We start from the raw sequence: 23073 nt of genomic DNA on the forward strand, positions 1-23073 counted from the left end.
CTACTATGTATGCAGTTTCCCTGGATGATGGAAATCCCATGGTGACAGCCTTTCATGACGGCGATGGATGTTTTCAAAAATACGGTTCTATAAAAGTCCCTCTGAACTTAATGACGGCAATAGATGTTTTCAAAAATACGGTTCTATAAAAGTCCCTCTGAACTTAAGAAAGAAAATATTAATTAGGTAGTATGATGTAATGTGTCACTTTTAATTATCCTATCCTATGAGAAAACTTGAATCTAATATCAGACCAATATTTGGTTTCAGCTAAGGAGAATGGTAGCTTCTTGTTTATCACAAGGATCTGTGAATCCAAAATAATGAAAGAAAGCTAAAGCATATTATGGAGTTATCAGTCCATTATAGGAATTCTTTAGCTATACAGAGGACAGTTTTGATAAATGGCTCTCAAGGGACCTTTTTAATTTCCATAAATAATTGATTATGGCCATGTTAACATGTGCTGTTGTTTGAGGGTATTCTCACTTCTGCCCAGAAATTTCAAGATATGAGTTGAAATGTTACATTCATATGCTATTAAAGTCCATTATTTCTGCATTGAGGTTTCATATTATGCATCATGGCAGTTGTTTCACTTAGTGAAATGATCAGAAATTCACTTTGCCCAAATCTCAGTTTTGATCTTTGCATAATGTCAAAACTTCTCTTCGGAAAAAAAAAAAAAAAGCAATTGATGGTTTTTCTTTTATGTTTAGTATTCAAGTTAAGAGTGTACAATTTGCAAGGAAGACTCTGGCCAAGAACTCACCTCCCCATCATCAGAACTTCCCCTTAACTTCTCATTTCCTCAGCTACAGTGATTTCCCTTTGATATCTCAGTGATTTCCCAGCTCCCACCAATTCTGTATGCTTAGCATTTGGAAGGACCAATTAACTGACATGACTCCATAGTTTTGTCTTTTCCAGAATGTCACATAGCTGGAATTATACAGTATGTAGCCTTTACAGACTGGGTTCTTTCACTAAGCAATATGCTTTTAAGGTTCCTCCGAGTCTTCTGTATATTGATAGCTTGTTTCTTTTTAGTACCTATTAATATTCCATGCTATGGATGTGCCACAATTTATTTATGTATTCACCCTTTGAAGGACATCTTAGTTTCTTCTAACTTTTGGCAATTCTGAGTAAAGGTGCTAAGAACATTTGTGTGAGGGTTTTTGTGTGGACATGTTTTCAGCTCGTTTGAGTAAATACTTCAGAGCACGATTGCTGGATTATATGGTAAGAGTATGTTTAGTTTTGTAAAAAGCCATCAAAATGTCTTTAAAAGTGGCTGAATAGTTTTGCATTCCCACCAGCAATAAATGAGAGTTCCTGTCGCTTCACTTCCTCACCAGCATTTGGTGTTAGTGTTCGCAGATGTTCTTTATCAAATTGAGAAAGTTACCCTCTGTTCCTAGTTTGCTAACATTTTGTGTAATAAATGGATGTTGCATTTTGTCAAATGCCTTTTCTACATCAATTGATATGATCATACGATTTTTCTTCTTTATCCTGTTGACATGATGGATTACATTATTTGATGTTTGAATGTTGAACCATCCTTGCATACTTGAAGTAAATCCCACTTTGCTACAATGTAAAAAAAAATTAATTGACATGACAGTTCATCATGTGACTGACCTTTGGGGTTCACTCACAGAACCTAGACTATGATGTCATCAATTCTAACATTAACCATGGATGGAATTTACTGAGCCTTTACCTCATGCTGGTCACCATGATAAGCACTCCATATCCATCATTTAATTTAATTCTCATCACAAGTACTATGAGTTATTGCTATTCCCTTTGACATATGAAGAAACTGAAGTTTAGAAGTTTCAGGGAACATGCAGGTAGAAGGTGCAGAGCCCAGATACAAATCCAGGTCTGCTCACTTTTAAACGAGAAAGGATGCACCACTCCCTCTTTTCCCCAAGGTAGAATCTAAGAAGAACAAGAGACAGTGGTTCAGCATTGAGTTGAATCTTTGCTAAACTCGGAGTCTCTAAGGTTCTATTTGTGTGACTGATGAAGAGAGGCCTTAAGGGAAAATGAGCCAGCAAGAGGTCCCTTCTTCTATTCTCAGAAAACCCAAAGGGAGAAGAGGATGAGAAATGAATTAAAGAGACCAGACTTACCAAGTGTTGAGAATTACTGATTCTGTGGAGGGAGAAACAATTTGAAATTTTTAAAATGTATTTAATTAACACTAATATAGCACAAACTGTCAAACACTGTTCTACGTACTTCATAAATATTAGCTCATTCAGTCCTTATAGTTACCTATGAAATGGGTACAATTATTATCCTCATTTCAAAGATGAGGGAACTAAAATATAAAAATGTTAACTTAATTGCCCAGAAATCTGCTGTCAGTAAGGGGCAAAATTAAGATTTAAACCTAGGCAGTTTGGCCTTAGACGAGTACTTAAGCACCATAATATACTGCCCCTGATAGTTAGGAAAATATTTTGTTCCTTTTTATGGGCTTAGATCAGTGTTTCTCAACCTCGAGTTCAAGATCCCCTGGGTCCCTCAAATGTTTTTAAAGAGGCTTTCGGGTTCTCTTCAAGAGCTTTTTAATTGTATGTTTAATTCTCAGTTCAAGTGAGGCTTAAGCTATAACTGACATAGTTTTCCTGTTCTTTGGAAAAGCTGCTTGTTAAGAGGGGCTTCATGTTAGCAGGGACCTCAAATTCAGGGTCTGCCAGCCAGAAATGAGGGAGCACAAGGAATTGAGGTAGGCAACAGGGTCTGATCTACTACCCACACACCAGGTTGTCTTCAGATGTGGTCCTGTCATGAAAACATCTCAGGACTCCCAACTGCTTTGCTCTCTGATAGCCCATTGGCCTTTGTATGTACCTCTCTTATCGTCCTTCACTCCTGATGACCACTATTACCATTCTCTTTATATTAACCAACCAACTCCTATGTTGGAACTGCCTTGAAAGTTCTATGTAGACTTGCTGGTTGCCCTCATTATCTACTTTCCCCTTCTTTTATGATAGAACCTTCCATTTTAACTAGTTGCATTGCCAGGAAGCTAAAAGACTACATCTCCCAGTCTCCCATGCATAGATGAATGTCCCATATGACTAAGTTCTGGCCAAATGAGAGTTAAGCAGAAATGTTGACTGAGACTTATAGAAAGTGTCCTTAAAAATGAGGATACTGTGGAGCATGTTGGTAATGCGTTTGGGGGCGGCAGGCAATATGTGCTAAATCTCTGTACCTTCCACTCAATTTTGCTGTGAACCTAAACCTGCTCTTTAAAAAAAAGTCTAATAATCTTTTTTTTCTAATGAGGGCTGTGCCTGTCCCTTCCTCCTTCCTCCTTCCTCCTTCCTCCTTCCTCCTTCCTCCTTCCTACTGCTGTAGACACAGATGGGATGGCTAAATTCCTAAACCCATCACGGACCATGATGTGGCCTTGGGAACAGAAACCACATGCAGCAGAAAAGCAAGGGGAAAGAAGTGAAGTTCTTCACCAGCCCCGACTACCTCACTCCAGACTCCTTTATTAATGGGAAGGAAATATACTGCTCTCTCATTTAACCTGAGGTTATTTTGGATTTTCCTGTGATATGCAGCTGGACTTGATCTTCAGTAGTGTAGAAGTACAGAGATGATGTTTTATTCACCCTTCATTGAAATATGCAGCACAGTCTCAATAGGGCAGGTTCAACTGAAGAATATACTTATTGAATTGAATCTCAAAAACCACTGAAAGGGCCCAGAATTCTCCATTAAGATATACACCAAAGTTCCTCCTGGCCTTCTTGTCTACATCTAGTTAAACTCATTCCAAATAAATTTCATAATTGTTTCTTTTCAGTCTTTCTTGATTATAGGTTGCATAATTGGAAAATATTTAATTAAAATGCTTTATGAATATTCCATATGCTTAAATATATTTTATTAGCTTTAGAATAGAAGGTGTGACCAAAGTATAGTTTTCTGCCTTTTATTGAAAACACAAAATTTTAGCTTTATTATTAGGGATTAAAACAGCTTTGGAAGGAAAAACTAAACTGAAAACAAGTCAGCATTTACAATACATGTTCTGTTAAGACAATCCATTCTGAGTTTCAAACTAGCAAGTTACAAGGAAGCTTTTAGAAGATAAAGTATTTGTAAATTCATGAGTAGGGCTACATATAGACATGTAAACTCCAAAAATCAGTACTATAGTTTCCGGATTTGGGAACTATGAAACCTTAGGATATTCTTTAATCATAACTTATTAATTGTTTGACTTTTATCAGTTTTAATTAGTGAGATTTCATCCTGTTAAAACAATGACCATAGTTTTAGCATTTGGTTTTTTTGCTCTTTTTTTATATTGAGGTATAGTTGATTTACAATATTATATAAGTTTCAGGTGTCCAACATAGTGATTCACAGTTTTTAAAGGTTATACTCCATTTATTGTTATTATAAAATACTGGCTATATTCCCTGTGCTGTACAATATCTCCTTGTAGCTTATTTTTATATGTAGTAGTTTGTACCTCTTAATCCCCTGCCCCTGTCCTTCCCCTCCCCACTGGTAACCACTAGTTTTATTCTCTATATCTGTGAATCTGTGTACTATATTGTACAGGTAAAAGAAAAACTATTATTAAGTCTTTTTATATAATGTTTAAATATATGTAATGGAATATAGCTGACCCCTGAACAACACAGGGGTTAGGGGCACCAACCAGAGCAGTGGAAAATCCGCATACTGCTACCTCTGCCTCAAAAACAGAGGAACTGATAAATGACTCACCCAAGGGCAGGAAGCTGAAACAGTTTGGATAGAGTCAGAACTCAAACCCCAGTTCTTTTGATTCCACATATTATGATCTCTAATCAAACACAAACTTTTCCTCACACTTAGTTAATTTAAAGATCTATAAAATAAAAATCCAGGTACTGCATTTATTGAAAAACATCTGCATCTAAGTGGACCTGCACAGTTCAAACTTGTGTTGTTCAAGGGTCAGCTGTACTGATGAAACTTCAACATTCAAATAGAAAATGTTCATTAGTTCATTGATATTTCTTTTGCATCTCTTACAGAATCATCTAGAAACATCTCTTTTCAAGTTTTAATCAGTATTATCTAATCTAAGCTTTAATCAATAATTATCGTTAAGAATAACAGTAGTCAATATTTGTTGAATATTTACTATGTGCTAGGCACCGTTTTAAGGGCTTTACATATTCCACAAATAGAATACTGAAACTCAAAAATGATAGCAATATGCCCCAGTCCTACCAATAAAAGGTAGATCTATGACTCAAATCTAGCTCGGTCTGACTCCGACTTCAGGGTCTTTCCACCAGTGAACACACTTTGCTGCCTTCTATTAATAACAAGGGGACTATAATTTCATTATTTTTGTCATTACATTTTTCTTCAAGTAGGGGTTAACCAAATTAATGCCAAAAGATTTGCCAGCCAGTTTGCTAGAATCAAGAGAAATTGTAGGTCTTTCTAGTCTGCCTGACTTGACTCTTTTTATATAAATGAGAAAACAAATTACTTCATTATGTAAAGACTGTATCAGCACTATTATTATTTATCTTTGAGCTTCCTGAGAGCCAAGGCAACAAAGCAAATAAGATGGGCTGCATAATTCTTATATCAGGACTTTGAGAAAAACGTTTTTTTTGGCATCAAACTCTAAAATCAATATATTATATTGGATTTATGAAGAAACATAATCAATAATGTCTTAAATAGCACTTTCACAACAACAAAAAAGAAGTGATATTACGTGCCTGACTTCTGGGTCATGCCTCTGTGAAAGCCAATAATGCAATAGTAAAGCGTAATTCAGCAATAGTAATTTTTGCAAATTACCACAGTCAATATCTACAGATGTTCCATAGGAATCAAACTTTCATTTAGCTACCAGTTACACTATATGTATAAGAGGTAAAAATATCACGTCAACGCTGTCAAGCCATAAAATAATGTAGTCATCCGGAAGTATTCCATGATGCCTACTGTCCAAATTGGCTCAGCATTTCTTTGACTTGTATGATACTGCACAGAATTACACAGATCCTCCCTTTGAGGTCGCAAACCTTTTCAGCTACTTACTCATCTAAACAAGGCATTTCTTTGTTGCCCTACAACATCGTCCCTTCATATAGCTGGCACCCCTGAGCATACGGGTACAAAATCATTATGGCTACATGTCCACTGGTTCTTGCCAGCTCCCAGCTCCTCCCTAGGCAGTAACCTCAGACAGGCAGCTGTAAAGAAAGTGCAAGGGCAAAGCCACCTGAGTTGACTTATTGTGTTGAAAGTGCTTCACCTCCCCCACATTCAGCAGAGAGCACACGGAAACCATCCTCATGGATGTTTGTGCTAAAAGCTGTCTTTGCCTGAGCATTTGCTTTGTGAATGAGGTCATTTTAACAAACACCATGAAAGTGATATGATGAAGAGATGTGGTTTTTTTCCTGATTAAGACATCATGTAAAACGTAGAATTAGCTATGGTCCCTCCAGAGGAAACTTAAGTAGACATTTTAAATTCGTAGTTAACATTACACATTCAAAGATAATCAGCAGCTGCAGCCTTACCTTGGATATATTGAGGCACAAAGGGAAAGGAGAGCATAGAAAATTGCTTACCTAGTTCACAAAGGTACTGAGAAGCTTAATGCTTCTAAAGCACTTGAACTGAAGACACAAAGCATTATCTTCTTACCACGACATTGTAACAGACGTCCATATGGTCCCATCTTCCACTAATTGGACTTAGATGTTGCATGCATTTGATGATTGTGATAATGGGTGATATGATTATAAGATCCCCTCCACAGGGCATTTTGTCCACAAATAAAATTGTCTTTATCCTATAGGAGAAAATGTTTCTCAGCCTGAAATAATTTGATTTTGTCACCGTGGGTCACAAACTGTGCCTTAGGCTTGTGGTGTGCAAAAATGCCTTTTAGTCAAGTGCCTGTCCTAAGAGGTTTCTTTAAAAAAAGAGAATGGAAGCCTCCATTTGTACCACGTGACATGATCTTATCTGCTGTCTAGACTGTGTTACCAGTTCAGATCCTTTACTGTTGGGTGAATTGAGTTTAAAGGTAGATAAAACAAAGCTATAGTTACCCTATGTAAACGGATCTGGAAAAAAAAAAAATTAACAGGCAGTTTACCTACCATGACATTGTACACAGTACTTGTGTTCATTTACTTAGTTCTTGAAATCTTATATAATTCATACTCAGCATGAATGTGTGAATATTGTAATTACACTTGTAATTAAATTGGAGTTTATTTGAGAACAGAGAATCAAAAGTTCATGAAGCTTGTTATCTAATTCTCAGATTGTAAAGTAAATAGGTCAGGTTTTCGGTGTTGCATTTTTTTAACCTGTCAATAAGAGAAAAAAAATTGCAATGCCTTGTGACTTTGAAATTTTCCTATTAAATTTTTTAATTAAAATCTGAAAATTTAAGTTAAAAATTTGCATTGCTTACAAACTAGTTTCCCTTTAAGAACTATATACCATTCAAGTTTTTCATTTCTACATGATATTATTGTGAAAGTATTTCTGTTTAAACATTGAGTATTTGGCAATAATCGTCTTCTCCAGTGCCACAGGCATTCTGATAAGAGTTTAAGAGATGAATTAAGGTCTCCCTTTTAGTAAAGCAGGTATTGATGCAGCTATATGTATCTTAATGAATAACTGATGTAAAACTTCCTTGACTCCTTTTTGCAGCCACTTTTGAAAAGTGGAAGTCAGGCCCTCAGAAAAGGTGATCCATTATCTTTGTACTGTAAGCCAAAGACATATACAGAAACTCACATAGCTCTCCCTTCACCCATCAAAAAAGAGACAAAAAAACACCAAGAAGATTGATATCTATAGCCTGTTCCATTTTCCTCAGAAGGAAAAATACACAGTAACTCAAAATGAGAAAAAGGTAAATTCCTATTACTTCCAACAACACACTACACTACAAAAGGACAGTGGACTATCTTTTTTTGGAAAAATATCTGCATAAATCCAATAAGATTTTTCTAAGAATTGGGCAAATTTGGAAAACTCAATCTAACACAATAATTTAAAGAGATAAAACCTTGACATATATGTAACTATTTGAGGACAGGTTCTTAGATTTTTCCAGTAACAGAATTGTACCTTTGCCTAAAAGTTTTTGACCTCAATTAGCTAAGTATTTGGAAAGGAATCCCAATACTGAATGGGAAAGGAAAGATTTAAAATGTAGAGAGAAAAAGGCTCATTTCATTCAAAAACCCTTGACCTGTGTATGGTTTCATGTGTGATCTGGGTACTGGTATTGGTCATCATTTATCTCTCACTGCTTTTCAATACATAAACTGTAATGTCATTCTTATAAAATTTCCATATAGCTATGGAGGTCTCCATCCTATTTTGCCTCTCAGCTAACTCAGCTTTATTATTTACCATAGGTGGGTCCATAACTCATGAAACATATCATTCTTTATAATTTTTTCTTATTTTTATCTTTATCTCCTACACTTAACTTTATTAAAAATTCATTCATCTAACATTGTATTTACAAAGATACCCATAGACCTGGCTAACCAACTGATGCTATTGTGTTGCTGAAAAAGGGAGGTTTTAGAATTTATTTAGATTTCAAACATGGAGATGAAGGTTGTTTCCCTTCTGGAAGGATCAATCAGTGCAGTCTTTATGTGCCATGTTTAATGAAAGTGAAAGCCCCAGTCATTTAAAAATGAATAAACTGAGCTTGGAATCTTAGACCAATTACTTACCAATGAAAACAGACCACTATGATCTGGAAATTTAGGAAACTGATTCAAAACTGACTATTTGATGTTAATTTTAATTTTCTACAGTAATCCACCATTCATAATTTATTTTTAAATTTTTAATCATATATTGTGTCCTATAGGAATGTTGCACCACTTGCATAGAAAGTAAACAAAGCTATAGTTTTGTCAAATTAATTAATATTAGCACTACCAATAAAGAACCATGGTGAAAAAGGAGATAAACTTCAGTATCTACTGGTATGCTTCTGTTACATTCACCATCAATTATTTCAGTCTTCATTAATTAGTTATATGAGACACAAACATGTGTTCTTCAAGGAGTTGGTCTCATTATAATTAAATAAGTATGGCTTTGTAGGGATCTACTCAGCATATTATGTAACTCACATACAGGACAGCTTATAATAACTCAACTCTGTATTATAATTTGACTATATTGTTAAATTGTAATCTCATTAATAGAGAAATAACAATGGAATAAAGATCTCTCGGTGTAAGATAGAACATTTTTTAAACAAAGAGAAATAAAAGAATCCTGGGAGAAAGTTTGGGATAAAAGAGCATCAAACATGTTATCATTTTTCATATGACTTAATAGCCTGATTATAAATTTAGCTGGACACTAACACAGCTTTATATCCGATGGCAGGTAATTTTTACTCAGCTCTTAGATGATAAGCTGGAATCATTAGTCTTTTTTTCTTCACTCTATATTAAATACATGCCAGACGTAGGTTAATGAGTTTTTAATTTGTCTAAGTGGCAAACAACCTTAGGATTTGCTCCAGTTACTATTTAATATAAGAATCATTACATTGTAAGTGTTATCCAGTTAATAGGAAAGACAACACATAATTTTTAATGTGTGTGTGAGGAGGGGTGACATTTAAGGAAATAAGACATGTACAGATATTTCTCAAGTCACTTTGAAATCTACAGTCTACCCACAACTTGTATTTAGAACCCTGCCATGGTCAAAATCACAATGGTCCAGGCAGCATCATTAGATGTAACATCTTCCTGCACCAAAGGGAATGAAACCTTATCTAAGAGGCTGGGTTGTAAATGATATCAGCCGCCCTAACTTAGGAATCAGCTCCACTGAATTGTCTTCTCTGTCAAGTATGACATACACTGGAGAGTGAAATCAATTGGTAGTTTACAGGAGAAAGATGTAACCTTCAGATCGCATAACCAAAAACCTTTCTCAGAAATTCTCTTCTGGAAGGCAAAATCTCCTTTTATAGTCTCAGCAACAAATGATTAGCTGGAAGATTAAGATGTTAATAGGTTTTTCCTAGAAGACCAATTAAAATGGTGGTTATTTTTCCTTTTTTATCCAATGAGCCAAAAGATAAAATAGATCATTTAAAAATTATAAACATTTTAGACTCTTTTTCACAGAAAAAATAATTACAATCATTCTCAATCTATTTTAAACATTTTTAAGATTTAATACTCATGGAAATATAAATATATATATATATATATATGATAATTCATGTAAAATTGCCTATGTAACCATGTTTAAAAGACACTGCATCCTGTCCCGAAGGAGAAAATGAGAACAATATCCAAAATTTTAGCAGAGTTTGCAACTCCCTGCATGTTTTGGCTTTTGTCTTTGCAATTTCATTTCATGCTTTACTCCTCCTCACCCTATAGAATCCAGCCACACTGATCTCTCAGCTCTGCAACCATATCTAACCCTCCCTTAGCTGTTCGGTCTTCCTGGAATGCTCATCTTTCCTCTCCTTGAATGGCTGCTTGCTTATCTCTCAGGACTCGGCTTAAATGTCATCTCCCCAGTCAGGACTTTCCCAGTAATTTATCACAAGTAGAAACCCTCCTTGTTAGTTCCTATTTGAGCATCTTGTTTGTGTCTTTCTTAACACATACCATAATTCGTCATTTGCCTATTTATTTGACCTCCATGGGAAAGGAATCAAAATGTCTAGTTCTATACCGTATGTATTATGGCCTTTGGTAAATTCTCAGTAAACACTGGTTCAGTAAATTAATTGATGCCCAAAAAGAGGTCATAAAGGAAGATGTCTTTATGTTGACATGTCATTTTTTTTTTAAACTCTAATGCTAAGTCCTTGCAAAGCAATTCACTCTATAAAATTACTTCAAAATGTTTTAGGGACTGCCTATCACCGATAAAATTAAGTTCAAGATCCTTAGCCTGACACACAAGGCCTCTAGAACTGGCCTCTGGCGCCCTGCCCAGTGCTACTTGCCTCCGTCGCCTGCTTCCTTTTTCATGTTCTAACGATGGCAAGCTGTGCCGAACCCCATGCCTGGGACCGAGTAGGCACTTCACAAATATTTGATAAATCAACTGCTAGCAGTTTCCTGCACACACCTGCCTGTTTTGGTGGTGTCAACTGAGACTGGAGAGCTACTCAGAGACTAGATCTAGAAAGATCTCTGTATGACATGTTAGGGCTTAAAGCCTTTAAAGCGATGGGAAGCTATGGAAGGGCTCTGAGCAGGGGGATGACATAAGGAAGGACTGCTCAGAGAAAAGTATCATGTGCATTCTTCTGGCATTGGCATAATTTAACATGTCTTTATGTGATCAGCTCTAAGAGTGACTTAACAGCCCAGCACGAGGGTCAGGGGCGGAGTCTGGAAAATATTTCTGGTCAGTAGTTTCCACTTGAGTTGCATCTTGTACACTTTCAGTTCTGTCTTTTATGGAACACATAAGTTTTGAGTAACCTCCAAAGCCACCCAAGTAAAAATAAATCAAGAAGGATTGTGTTTACACTTTACTTCCCTGCATGTCCTTAGGCAGGAAGAAAGCTGGCTTGGGAGTCTATATCTTTCCAAGTCACTTATCTTGGATATGTCTGAAGCACCATTGAACTTTCGATGATTTTCATTAAGGTATATTTTCCAAAGTAAAATAAACATAGGAACAAACAAACAAAAACCTCCCTGTTTCAGTACAGGTAGTTCTGAACTTTATATTATCTGTTGAAGTGTCATATACTGATATAATATTTGCTAATGTTCAGTTGATAATGGCTATACATATTTGAATAAGAAATGCAAGGACAAATTTTATTATCATCATCAAAGAACTTCTCATAAAAAGTTTTCTCAGAATCTTTTGATAACTTTTGGTAATAAATATGCACTAAATTAATCATGAATTGTTTATTCCCTCTGCGGTAAGGATTATTACCTGGTGTTTGAGCTCCTTTTTTAATAGCTTAGGTATTAAAACTTCTCTGTGGCTGAGTGTCGGCTAGAATCAGTTTTACTCATTTGTCAAAATAATCTGAAGCTAATTAGACAGTATAAACCCAACGTGTGCAAAGAAGAAGGTACATTGTTCTTTAGAGATATCAGGCAGCTACGCAGTGACTAGGCATTACCTATCTCATTTTTCAAAAATAAATCCCTATAACTTTCATAAAATCTGAATTAAAAATCAGTGCTTTCCAAAACTTCATGAAATAATCTGCAGGTGCTGACATGCTGATAGCACTGAGCTGAGAAGAACAAAGTTAACATGTTAAAACTGGTTGCATTCTGGAATATTCTAACATCTGGGCGTCAAGTTGGATGCATATGGGTAAACCTCAGCCTCTCACACTCAGAAGAGGATGAGCATGAAAAAGAAATAGAGGCAATCAGAAGTTTGCAGGAGCAGGCCAGGCACCATCTGGGCTATGTAGGAGGAATGCTGGGGAAAAAGGAACATGATGGCATATGCTATAAAAGTACAGATTGTAAAGAAGGGTAGCACCCTGATTTTGCAGACAAGTACCTACATTTATGTTGCAAAAGAGCCCTCTAAGATTCGGGAGGAAGAAAACACTCTGCTTTCAGGTTAGCTGCTTTGCAGTGTTCTCTAACACTGAAGGGGTGGGGATAGGGGTGGGAACGTGCATTTGTTATAGCCCAATAGGTATAAATAAATAAGTGTTCACAGGTATAAATCTCTTAATGACTGAGTAAGAATCTTAGGGGAGGACCCATGTCTAAAATGTCTCCTGCCTTCCCCACAGAAATGCAATGCTGGGCACGTGAGAGTGGCAGAAGCACTGTATTTGAAACTCAGAACATCTGGGTTTAATTACCATCTGTGTTTTGGTGAGAAAGTCAACCTCTCAGCCTAACTCCTCATCTGCAAAAGAAAAATAAATAAATAAATAAGGGAGGGGGTGGTTAACGCCAGTCCTGCTTGGGTTTTTTTAGGATTTTTGTCAAGAGTTAGTAGATTAATGTATGTGAAGATGTTACGTAAACTGTAAAAAGCTCCACTGCTGGAAGGCAATGATATTATACCTGGAGCAGAAGAGCAACAAACACTTGTTGACAGACTGGTTTCGAGATTAGGATTTATTCATGACTCACGTATGGAAGAATTCCTTTCCATTTGCTTCAGGGCTTCTCAGCCTCAGCACTGTTGACATTTGGAACCAGATGATTCCTTGCTGAAAGGTGGAGGGTGAGGGGCGGGGCCTGCCTGTGCACTGTAGAATGTTTAGAAACCAGACATCCCTCTAGTCTACCCACGGATGCCAGTAGCAGCCTCCCCAGGAGGTGAGATGACCAGAAACGTCCACAGACATTGCCAAATGTCCCCAGGTGGGGATGGGGTTTGGGGGGGTGGAAATTGTCCCCCAGTTGAGAACCACTGATTTAACTTCGAGACAAAATCCCACTATATTCTGAAAAAGCCATAGCGTTTTGTATCCCTGAAGCACAAATGATAACCAACAGTAATTATCTGTGATTTCTCTGTAGAAGGCACTCTGCTAAACTATTTGCCTACATTAATTTCTTTAGTCCTACAACAGTGAGGAGGTTCAAGTGTTTTACAGATGAAGAAATTGAGGCTAAAAGGGTTGAAGCGACTTGCCCAGGTTCAAAGTCATCATAAAGCAGAGCTGGTGTCTGGATCCTGCTCTGTAGGATTCCAGAGTCTTCACTCTTAACCATCCCTGCTGTACGTACTCACGGAGATAAGATGATCAAAACAGCCCCACTCTCTGTTGAACATAAGACAACACATGCCGAGGTGAACCTGACTTTGACAGAAGGATAAAAGCACACAGCCATCTAAGAGCTGTAGCTGCTTGGTAAATATTTATATGAACCATGAAACTAGGCAAGGCATTAAAAAACAGGCACGTCTGAAGAAAGGCAGCAAGTCCTAACGTATTGATGCATAATCATCGTTTAATTCCATAGGAACCGTTTTTTGTGGGGAAATTATATTTTCTTTGTAAATATTTATATTTTCTTATTTAAGTGATATGGAAAGAGATGAAGCTTCCAAAGTAGGAAGCAACATAGGTAAGGGTAGGTCAATTAATGTACATATTACTTGGTGTATATGAACGCCGAAAGCCTTCCTGTGGGATCAAGAAGCTCAGGGCAAATGCTGTTGTTCGTTAAGCATCTATGTGGGTATGTTTCGCCAGGTGCTTAACAAAAGTTAATGCCCGATGACTTAATATCTAGGATCTAGGCTCTTTCAAAATACAGAAGCTGTTGATATTCCCAATTCCTGGACCCAAAAATGCAGACAAGGTAAGGTTGAGCAATATGTATCAAGTCACAGAAGCCAAGAGAGGGCAAAAGAAAACTTTAATTACAGAAGGATGTATAACTCAGATCATTCTACATGTACTGTCAATCATTAATGCCCGCTGAAAGAGTGGCTTGAGTAGCAAAGGTATTTAGTTTCTTAAGAGAGCCATCCCTCGTGGATGATTCCTTCTCAACTGACCAAGGACAAGATTGTAACTGCTAATTTACTACAATGAAACCTGATTGCATTTCCTTCTGACTTCTATTCTGCTCCCCCAAACCAACCAAAATTCCTGACTTTCCAAGTTAATACACATATTTATTTCCTCAAATAATAATCTTGAACCTTATAAATGTGAGGAGCATTTCTTTCTACCAATAACAAGAACACATCAGTGTTACTGCAGGGGGCAGAAGATCTGGTCCTTCCCCGATCAGAGATTCAGTTTGAGCATATGCATGCAGGGTATGGTTACAATTTTTTTCTCAGCTTCCACAGCCAGTATCACGTGTGGTACACACTGCCACCCTTGCACTTGGAGAGACAGTCCTGGGCGAAGTACCTGGCTCTGTGCTTGCTCCCAGAAGGTGTTCTCTTTGTGTTGGTTTCATTGTGACCCTTGCATAATGGTTCAGATGAACTGTCCGATGATGCAGGTGCCTGAATTCTGAAGGAAACAACTGCATAATTCAGGATTCTTTCTGTTACAAAGGATAGAAACCCAACTCAAATTTGTTTAGGCAAAACTGGGAAGTTATTATCTTTCCTAAATGAAAAACTTTAGGCATGAACTCTCCCAAACTATCTGCACAGCACTTTTAAGTTACAAAGAATCTTCACATTTATTGGATTGTTAGATGGATAAGAGATAGATAGATACATACATACATACATAAAGAGGTAGGCAGGACAGGTCTTATCTTCATTTTCTAGATGCCATTAAATGATGTACTCAAGGTCTCTCAGCTAGTAAATTGCACAGCTGATTACTAGTTGACCCCAGGTGCCATGAATCCTAAACACTGCATTTCCCAGTGTAGCATGTCTTGAAAGTCTTAGACAACATCCTTACCCTCAAGATATCCAATTATAGTGAAAAAAAAAAAAAGAAAGAAAGAAACTGATGCCCTTGAAAGTATTTTTGTGTGAAGATTTGATTTGTGCTTTATTAGAACTATTTCATTTTCTTTTCCTAAGAGGAATTCTATAGGACTATTTTGTGGAACTTCTACTAACAGCATGTGCAAAGTAGAAGTGGACACTTTATTTTGTCACAATCATACTAAATGGACAAATGGACCAAGGACCATATCATTATCATCAGTATATCACCGTCATGTTGCTATTGCCAGCAGCAATCACAAGCACCTTGAGAGTAACTCCTAGCTGGGGCCTGTGTGCATCTGGAGGGTCTCAAAAGCCAGCACTGCATTCATTCATCATCATGTCCCTGACACCAAGCGTAATTTTGGTTGAATTAATGGAGAGCAAGTCCTAATGAGACATAAAATCTGAAGAATGAGTAGAGGAAAAACAGAACTCTGGAGACTTTATGAGGGCTGTGACTGTAGATATTATTCTTTTTGAGAGTGTAATGAAAAGTAATCATTTCTTGAAGTCCCCATTTGTTATAAATGAAGATTACTAATTGATGAAGGACACATATAAGTTACCCTATTGTTGTGGAGCTGTATAAAGTTTCAATGGAATTAAAATGGAAAAGGACCGTTCTTCCACCTGCACTCTGAATCCCATCCCTCCTCCCACATCGGGGGCTTTTTGCTATCAAATACCCCCTCTTCACTTGTATGTTTACTCAACATAAAATTACAGTCATCAGTCCCAATATTAAAACAATCCTGGCTCCTCCCTGTATCCGCCTGTAACTACTGCTCTCTTTCCTTCCTTTCAGAACCTAAAGTCTATACTCGTTGTCTCCAATTCTTCATTCCTCATTCATTTTTCATACTGTGACTCGGTTTTCATGCCCTCTATTCTGCTAAACCTGTTCCTGCCAGTTTCCAGTACCATATACTAATTTCAGTTTCAAAAGTATTCTTTTTATTCCTTATCTTACTTGACCTCTCTCTGGCATTTGACATTATAAACTCCTTCCTTAAAACTCTCTCCTTGGAAGGCCACATTCCCTGGATTTCCCCATTTACTCATTCTCACTTAGAACAACTCCCTCTTAAATGCTACTATTCCCCAAGGTTCCATTGTCAACAAGCTTTTCTATCTACACACTCTTTTAAGAAATCTTATCTACTCCTGTGCCTTCATTGACTATCAATGATTTAATGTCTCCCAAATCTTTGTCTCCATCAATAAATCCACAAACGCTTCAGCAGTCCTGCAATTTCAACATGTCCCAAATCAATTGCATTGTATTAAATCCCACCAAGGTTCACATCATTGACTCCCTGTTGCCACGAATACCAGTATTATCTGTTCCATTGCCGAAGTTGGAAACTTTTTAGTCATTCCAGACAGTTCTGCCAAATCCTTTCAATTCTGCTTTCTAAATGTTTCTTCTATTTGGCCCATTTTTTTCCCATGCTCACTGCAACTCTCAAAATATTTCTCCTGGTTGTTATGAAAAATCTCCTTATTTGGTCCACCTGTGTATGATCCCCCTACTCACCTGCCCCCATTTCCCCATCACCACTTAATTCATCTCTAAAACAACTGTCAAAGGCCATTCTAAAAACCAAATCTGATCATGTCATTTTTGTGCCTAAAATGCTTCAATGGCTCCCCATTGCCTCCAGGATGAAATTTTAACTCTATAACATGTCTGCCATACAAGGCCCTTCATTATCTGGCATCTCACAGACACATTAGTTAATCTCTGTATTTACAACCCTAGTACAAAATAGGCCTTTGACAGGCACCTATTGAATGAATGAATGAATGAATGAATTCTGGGAAGGATGTCCTTAGATTTTAAAAAATGTTATGTGGCTTTTGTTTATCTTCAACAAATAATAATTTTTATACAAAGATAAATTCACATAGCTTCTTTGTTTTGAAGCTTACCATGTATCATCCAAAAAATAGGATCTTAAATTTTGCTTCTTTTTTTAGGAACTACATCTTCTAGAGAAAACATCTAATAAGATAGTTTAGAATACCCCCCAAATATATGAAGAACTCCCGAACTTGTAAATGGGCTATGTTCCAAACATTCTTTTATAATTTGGTTCTGTGAAACTTGGAATGCATTTTCTCATAGAAACAATGTTTTATATATTTTATTAAATTTAGACTTAAATTATTTTAGAATGATTTAAAGTAATATATAATAAAATGCACATGTCATAAGCTATTAGAGTAATGAAAGAAGGTCTATAGCAATATATTTGGCCTATGGAAAGTAATTATATCATAAATCTCATAAACCTGCACTAACCCACAACCAAGTAGAAATAACCATGAGAATCTTGTCAGCCAATACAATATGAAAGGGAGAAAATAATGAGGATTTTTTTTCTTTTTTACTTTCTTAACCTCTTTTTTACATCTTAATGTCTAATAAAATGATATATACTAATTCATCAGGAGACATTTTCTTTGTACTAAATTCTCAGAAGAAATTTTTTACATGGACTCTTATACAAGGAATGTTTAATAGACTATTAGGCAAAGATGGTTTAATAGAAAACACAGAAATATTATACATAGAGCTACCATCGATGAAACTGAGAGCATATTTCATTATATTCCTATGAAGGCATTTCTATAAGTAATTCAAATAATATATACCCGTCTCTCTGATACTCTAACTTGATATGGAATCAAATCTGGTCACAGCCAGCATGTATCACTTAGAATGTGTGTACATGGACTGTCTCATTTAATCTTCACAAAAACTTTATGTGGTTAGTACAGTTATTACCATTCCGATTTTACAGATGAGAAAACTGAGGCAAAGAAGTGAATAACTTGCCCAGTTCACACAGCTACATTGGTAACACTCCTCTTACATTTTTTCTCTCTCAAATATTAATGATCTCATTCAGAATTTTAAAAGCAGTTGAATAACAAAATTTTTGAGTTTGAGCTTTCTATTGACTTTAAAATGAGTTGGGCCACTGCTACCTTTCCAGTGTTATCCTACTCTATTATTCTTCTTGCTCACTGAATTTTCATAAAGAAATAAAATGCCTCTAACCAACCAAACTTGTTCCCCACATTAGGGTTCTACACTTGAAAAAACCCTCTACGTAGAAAATATTTTTTCTATTATCTCTACCTAGAGAATGTTTCCCAAAAACCTTTATGTGACTGATGTTTTCATATAATTCAGGTCTCAGCAGAAGAGTCAAACAAGTTCCTCCTTGGCCACCCAATCTAGAGAAGCCTACTTAGATACTCTCTCATGCATCACTAGATTTTATTTTCAATCTGTTTATTGTTATTTCATTTATTCTCTTCTCCCAGCCTCTAGAATTGTGCTAATAGAAATACAATGTGAATCATAAATGCAAGCCACACTTGTAATTTTTTTTTGGATTTTTGAATTTTATTTTATTTTATTTTTGTACAGCAGGTTCTTATTAGTTCACACTTGTAATTTTAAACTGTCTAGTTGCCTCACTAAAAAAATGTAAAAATAAATTTTTATTTTAAAAATTAATTTTAATAATATGTTTTATTTAACTCAATATATCTCAAATATTACCCTTTCAATAGAAACCAATTAAAAAATTTAATGAGATATTTAACATTCCTTTTTTCATGCTAAGTATTCAAAATCCAGGGTTTATTTTACACTGGCAACACACTGAAATTCAAATGAGCCACATTTCAGGTACCCAATAGCCACATTCAAATGTTCAATAGCTTCATGTGGCTGTTGGCTACCATCTTGGACAGTACAACTTAAAATGTAAACTCTAGGGCTTCCCTGGTGGCGCAGTGGTTAAGAATCCACCTGCCATTGCAGGGGACACGGGTTCAAGCCCTGGGCCGGGAAGATCCCACATGCCGTGGAGGAGCTAAGGCTATGCACCACAACTACTGAGCCTGCACTCTAGAGCCCGCGAACCACAACTACTGAGCCTACATGCCACAACTACTGAAGCCCGTGTGCCTAGAGTCTGTGCTCCGCAACAAGAAGCCACCCCAGTGAGAAGCCTGTGCACCACAATAAAGAGTAGCCCCCACTCGCCGCAACTAGAGAAAGCCCGCGTGCAGCAACGAAGACCCAACGCAGTCAAAAATAAATAGATAAATTTAAAAAAAAAAAAGATTTTGAAAGAAAAAAATGTAAACTCTAGTTCACTGCTATATCTCTAGAACCTAGATTAGCATAATAATGCCTGGCTCTTTGGATGCTCATAAATGAATGGAATGAATGAGTGAATGTTGAATGTGTGGACTATAAGTGTTCCATGTCTTAGATTGAAAGAAGACCCATATTCTGTTAGTGCCAAATTTGCACATGACAAAGATGACATTTTCTTACATAATTTTAGGTGAATGCTGACACCTTGATTCAGCCAGTGAAATTGATTTCAGATATCTGGCTTCCAGAACTGTACAAGAGTAAATGTGTGTCGTTTTTAAGTAACTGAGTTGTGGTAATATGTTACAGCAGCCTTAGGAAACTAATACACTTACTGATTTATCAAGCCACCTCCATATTAGATATAATTCTCTGGTAACTTGCAAAAATAGTCACAATATCCACTCCTCTCTGTACCCCTATCCCTTTGCCATGTGAATTAGCAGATGCTCTCTTTAAGAGGTATAGTTGGTTTCTCTACACTATCTGTTGCTTTGGCCAGTAGAATGCTGCAGAAGCAACATTCTGTCAGCTCCTAGTCTAGGTCTCAGGAGAGCTTGCATGCTTTCTTCCTCTCACCTGGAACTCTCTGTATTTCCATGTGAATAAGCCTGGTCTAGCCTACTGGATGCAAGAGACAGTGGACCCAGGTGTCCTCCATTGTCCAACCTGACAGTGAACCATCAGCTGGACCTGTGAGTTAAGTCATCTTAGGCCAGCCAACTCTCAATTGACCTGCCAGCAGCTGACTGCAGACAAATGAGCAATTGCCACAGAGATCAAAATAACTGCCTAGCTGAGCCTAGCCCAGAATGCTAGCCTATAGAATTATGAGCTCAATAAATCATTGTTGTTTAAAGCTACTAACTGTTGGGGTAGTTTGTTATGCAGCAATAAATAACTGATATTCTCCCATAAAGCAAATTCCTTCTACACGTGCTCAACTCTCCCATACAAATTCAGAGAAGGAGTCTGCCAAAAGAAGAACTGTTTGTAGTCTCACTTGGGGACAGTGCCAATTATTCCATTTCCTACTGGAACTCTATAGAGCTAAAATTTTCTACAGAAGCAGCATTTCATCATGTTGAATATCTCCATGAATACTTGGCTAAGGCCAACTGATCATCATATATCACAGTATAGATAATACAGAACTAGAATTTCAAGGTAGGTATAAGTACATGGCTGATCTAAACATTAAATACCTTGTTTCCAGCCAAATATAATTTTGAGTGACATTAAATCCTTTTTGCCCAGTAAAGATGAATTAGTTACAAATATACTGTAAGAACTGATAACTGTAATATGATAACTATAAGAACTGACCTGTTGAATATTTAATTAGTCTGGTAAATCTGAATCCTGAAGAATAGCTGTTGAAAAAACTTGATTCAATTTTGTCACAGTTGATACCAAATTGCACTTTCTGACAGTGATTAGCCACTAATTTCAGTTAGTTCTTATTCTTAGTCCTAAATAAGAATAAAACTATGCCACCAGAATACAGGAGGATACTGGTCTTCCTGTCTGCTAAGACAGGAACTCAGTTTATCAGGGTGATATTCAGATAAATGACTAAGAGATGCCAGGATGTGACCTATATACCAATGTTTAAAATTGTAATTCAAGAATATATTTCAAAAATTGGCACTTGATTAGCAGTCCAGGCTGCAGATGATCCCAACAGCTTGCAAAAATATCTATGAAGGCAAAGGAAAGACAAAAATTGATGACAACAAAAACTAAAACTGACAATCATCCTACCACCAGAAACAGAGAAAATTCCATTAACTGCAGGAACTAGGGAGGTGAATTGTAAATTATAATAGCAGTCACTTTAAATAGAGAAAATTGACAACATGAAAGAATTAGAAAGAGCTTTCATTTATCCTTCACTGTATATCATGCAGATCAAAGATGCAAGATCAGTACTAGCCAGAACACCAAGCAAGGGAGCCCTTCCAGGACAAAAATAACCTTTGGAGGGAGAGAGCATACTATTCCCCAGTTTGGCCCTCATTACTACCTTCCCTTCTTTGGAAAATGAGACTCCCAAAACACAAAAAGCAAGTGTGGAGTGTGTGTGTGTGTGTGTGTGTGTGTGTGTGTGTGTGTGTGTGTGTGTGTAGGAAGAGGAGGAAGAGGTGGTGGTGACAATAGATATACTGCACGCTTGGAATCATAGATTCAACAAGTAAGGTACTATGAGCAAAAATGAAAATAAGGACAATCTGTTAGTTAACCATGGGGACTCTAGTTTTACTTTTACTCCCTTGGTTCAAAGTATCAGCAGATATTTTGAGTGGCATAGAATCCATCTCAATCCAGCCAACCTGCAGCATTTAAATAATCTAGGACTTGTGAACATTAATCTGCTCCCCCACTGGAAGTGGCTTATTACAAATTTGGCACAAGGGAAATTCTTACCACAATAAAAGAAAAAGAAAACTTCTCAATGTTTTCAGTAAGATAACAGAAGATAAGAAACATTTGAATTAGGAATAGAATTCAAAAAGGGTGACATAATAAAACATGTAAAAACACAATTGGAATCAGGTAATATTTAAATGATATTAGAAATGAAAAAGCTGAATTAAAATAGAAGGCTGTAGTAAAACTTAATCATTAACAAAACTGAGACAAAAAAATATTGGATTAGTGACTAAGGTCAAAATTTAGAAGTCTTCTCCAAAAATGAAAACAAATATTTACAAAAGTGAAGACAATAAAGTCCAGAGAATAGAGATTTAATAAATAGATAAATTAGTATTATTGAAGAACCCTGAACCAAAATAGCAAAATTAAAATTGAAAATATAATAGAAGAAAACTTTACTGACTGAAATGAAGACCTAAGTCTTCAAATTAAAGGATTTGCTTTGTTCTATAAAAACAATGAAAAGAGAGCCATAAAAAAACACATTGTAGCAAATTTTTATTAAAAAGATGAATAAATCCCTATAAGTATTCATGTAGAAAAAAATCAGTTTTATGTGGAATAAAAGAATTCTGGCTTCAGAGTTCTCTGCAATATTAAGTATTTTAAGACAACAGTGTAGTATTTCTAAAGTTTTAAGAACCAAAGCTTGTATCAGCCAAGGACTGAGGTAATACTGAGGAAAATAAGAAAATAAAGAAACCACATTAAAGAAACAGAGGGTGAGGGATAGCAATGAGCATCAAAACCAATTAAAAATGGAATTATTGAAATAATCATTATTATCACCATTGCATAAAAGTAAAAGCAAATATCGAAAATAATTATTAATAGAAACTGTACTGGCAACCAATTATCCATGTGTTTATCCTAAAAATATTGGACAAGTTACAAATATATATCCAAAGATCTAGTATTATTGTTTATAAAACCAAAATACCTAAGTCAACCTAAATATTCATCAAGAAAGATGTAGT

General features: G+C 36.3%; 1 long non-coding RNA gene across 1 annotated transcript in view; it reads left to right on the forward strand.

Moving 5' to 3' along the window:
• Nucleotides 1-23073, forward strand: part of LOC309640448 — a 160113-nt gene that overhangs the window by 112522 nt on the left and 24518 nt on the right. The window lies entirely within an intron of this gene.

This window comes from Balaenoptera physalus (genome assembly GCF_965194825.1).
Source record: "Balaenoptera physalus genome assembly, chromosome: 13".
NCBI lineage: Eukaryota > Metazoa > Chordata > Mammalia > Artiodactyla > Balaenopteridae > Balaenoptera > Balaenoptera physalus.